Source organism: Crocuta crocuta, unplaced genomic scaffold (assembly GCF_008692635.1).
Source record: "Crocuta crocuta isolate KB4526 unplaced genomic scaffold, BGI_CrCroc_1.0 scaffold50, whole genome shotgun sequence".
NCBI classification, from domain to species: Eukaryota; Metazoa; Chordata; class Mammalia; order Carnivora; family Hyaenidae; genus Crocuta; species Crocuta crocuta.
In genome coordinates, this window is record NW_027527428.1 from 762,903 (window position 1) to 766,580 (window position 3,678).

Sequence of the window (3,678 nt, forward strand, 5' to 3'; positions counted from 1 at the left end):
CCCCCCCCCCTTTGTTTTTGTTTCTAAAAAAAAAAAAAAAAAAAAAGCAAAAACAAACCAAAAAACCCAGAGGGCATCACTTCTAGATTTTGCCAAAAATGAAAACAGGATGCCCAGTTAAATGTGAATTTCAGTTAAATGACAAATAGTGTTTTAGCGTCAGTGTGTCCTGTGCAACATTTGGGACCTACTTATACTAAAAACATATTTCATCTTTGTTGTTTACCAGAAATTCTGATTTAACTCGTGTCCTATGTTTTATCCCAGGAAACTACCAGAGGGTGACCAGGTCAGAACAACTGTTCATGCCCATGGTGGTAACACACCAGAGGATCCAATAGGAGCTGGCATCTTTTGTCCAGTAAAAGGCTGTCATCCACACTGAGGACGGCTCCACATTTGAGCAGCGTGTCAGGAAATGAGATGGCATGGTGACTGCAGGGCGCTCTCTGCCCTCAGGAAATTCTCAGACCCAGCAGAGACCCAGACCAGCTGTCTTACTCAAGAAATTGCCACAGACCAAAGGAGGCTTCAACAGCAGACATTTATTATCTGGAAAATTCTGGAAACTGGAAGTCCGGGCTCGGTCCAAGATCAAGGTGCAGATTTGGTTCTTGGTAAGAGCTGTCTTCCCGGCTTGCAGACAGCTGCCTTCTCACTGTCCTCTTGTGGAAAGAGATCTCTCTCCCTTCCTCTTCTTGTAGGGCCACCAAGCCTTTCGCATGAGGACCCCCACCCTTATGGCTTCATGGAAGCTTACTTACCTCTGAAATGCTCTCTCTCCAAATGTAGTCATATGGGGGGTTAGACATATGAATATGACATATGAATTTCATGAGTGGAGCCCTCCTGTGTGGGATTAGTGTCCTTACAAAGGGAACCCCAGAGAGCTCCTTCACCCCTTCTGCCATGGGGAGACACGTGAGGAGTCCGCGACCCAGAACAGGTCCCTCAGCCCCACCACGCTGCCACACCCCTATCTGGGACTTCCAGCTTCCAGATCTGTGACTGATACATTTCTGAACAGGATTATTTCTGTTGTGGATAAGCCACCCGTCTGTGGTGTTTTGTGATAGCGGCCCAAATGGGCTGAGACACTCCATTTTACAGATAAGGAGACTGAGTCTCAGGAAAGCTCTGTCGTGACCCCAGGTTGACAGGGTAGTATGGGAATCCAAGGCCAGCTGACTCCAGAGAGGGCGCCCTTCCTGCATCGGACATACAGGGTTCACAGGACAGACCCAACACCGGTCAGCAGAGCCTCAGGCGGGCCCCAGGCTGGGTGGCCAACCCCCAAGAAACAAATCTCAGCACTTCTTTCCTTTCCCCCAGTGAACCTTACACACACACGCACACGCACATGCACACAGATGCACGCACATGCACCACTGACCCAAACATGCAAACTGCCTCTGCCACTTTTTACCCTCCTGGTAAAAAGTGCTCATAGGGGGACAGAAGAGAATGTCGTTTCCTTCAAGCTAAGTACACTGGCTCTTGGGCCCTGCCACCCCCGCCTTTCCCTAGTCTCTCCCCAAAGTGCAGACGTGCCCTGCAGCCTCCAAACATGGGCAGGGGAGGGGGGAGTGCACAAGGCGGGCGCTAATGAGAGGGTGGCGGCCTGTTAAGCAGGCAACAAGGGCTGCCTCCCAAGTGTCTAAAGGCCATAAAACTAACTGATCTTGACATCAGCAAAGAACCTCAGGGCAGTGGAATGGTGGCCGTTTGCTGTGGCTTCATGGGGGTGTGGGGGGAGCAAGCTGGCAGGACCTCCCCCTGCAGCAGGGGGGAGGGGGAGGGTATAGTGGAGCGTCTGAAGCAGCACACTACGGGTTGGGGGAGGCGGAGAAGAGATAGGAGATGGACACAAGGCGCCCAGCCCAGTGGGTCCTGGGTCCTTCCTTCTCTGCTCCTTCTTCCCCCTTCCCCCTTCCCCTTCTCCCTCCCTCCCTGTCTGAGATCTTGGTTTCTCTTAGGAGATCACAGCCTGGGAGGAATCTCAGCCTGGCCCATGAGCGTCCTTGGACAAATTGCCCAACCCCTCCCAAGACCTTCCAGCCTCAGTCTCCCCATTCTAAGGCAGTGATTGGAGTGAATCACCCAATGCCCAGCCCAGCACCTATCCCGGCACCTGAATAACTATCTCTTGGCTGTCTCTCCTTCCTCCCTTCCCTCCTCCCTTCCTTCCTTCCTTCTTCCTTCCTTCCCTCTTTCCTTCCTTCCTTCCTTCTGGCCTGCCTGCCTGCCTTTACTCCATGCCTATTTCACAAGCCTCTGATCCATGCCAGACACTCTGTGGGACCTTAGTACTCCAAGATCAACTGAGCACCTAGGTTGCAGGAGCTGGAGAATGTTCTAGGTGGTAAGCAGACCAGGGCACATGTCATTGCTGATAACTGCTCAGAGGCCTCAGAAGAAAAGGGCCTCAATCTAAGGTCTTGTGATTTCTTCCTCATACTAAAGTAATGTTCATTTTAATAACAAATTTTCTAATTTTTTTTCCTAAAGAGGGGCCTTAAAATTATATAAACTTCAGAACTCACAAAACCTAATGTGCCCTGGGTACATATTTAGAGATTGAAGCTGGAAACCAAATAGCTTCGTCTGGTAGGCAGAAGATGCCCACATCCTCCCCATCCCTGACACCCGTGAATAGGGACATCCCACAGAAAAAGGGTCTTTGAAGCCGTGGTTAAGGGGCTTGAGATGGGGAGATTAACCTGGGTTACCTGGGGGGGGCCAAGTGTCATCACAAGGGTCCCCACAAGGGAAAAGAGGGAGGCAACAAAGTCAGAGGAGGGTAGGAGGCATAGGATGTGAACAGAGGGCAGAGCAAGGGATGCCAGTGGCATCCAGAATCCAGAAAGGCAAGGAAGTGGATTCGCCCCTTAAGCCCCTAGAAGGAGCACAGCCTTTGCCAATCCCTTGATTTTAGCCCTTCTGACATCCAGAATTGGTAAATCCGTGGCGTGTTAAGCAACAAGGTTTACAGTGCTCTATTTCTGCAGCCCAAGGAAACAAACCAACACACTTCTGTTTGCCTGAAAGCATCTAATTTCACTGGCGCCCTTGTCCAGCGACACCTCAAAGCACCAGGACCCACGGCGGCCCCTGCCCGCCATCATGACCAGGCAGGACAGGCTACATCATTTGTGGGGACTGGCACAAAATGCAAACGGAGGACCACTTATTCAAAAGGTAGGGGGGCAAGTGCCACTAAAATACCAATTAAGGGGCACCTGGGTGGCTCAGTCAGTTAAGTGTCAGACTCTTGGTTTCGGCTCAGGTCATGATTTCAGGGCTTCATGGCCCGAGCCTGCTTTGAATCCACTGTGTCCCTCTCTCTCTGCCCTTCCCTGACTTGTGCTGTCTTTCTCTCTCTCTCTCAAAATAAAATGAATAAACTTTTTTTTTAAGTGCTAATTAAAGAACACCTGGGTGGCTCAGTCGGTTAAGCATCCGACATCAGCTCAGGTGACGATTTCACGGTTCCTGAGTTCAAGCCCCGCATCAGGTTCGCTGCTGTCAATCCAGAGCCTTTGGATCCTCTGTCTCCCTCTCTCTCTGCCCCTCCCCCTCCAAAAGTAAACATTTTTTTTAAAGTACTAAAAAAGCCCTTTGTTTCTTCTGCATCACTCTGCTCACCGAGGACTCCAGTGTCCCAGCAGACTTTCCTTC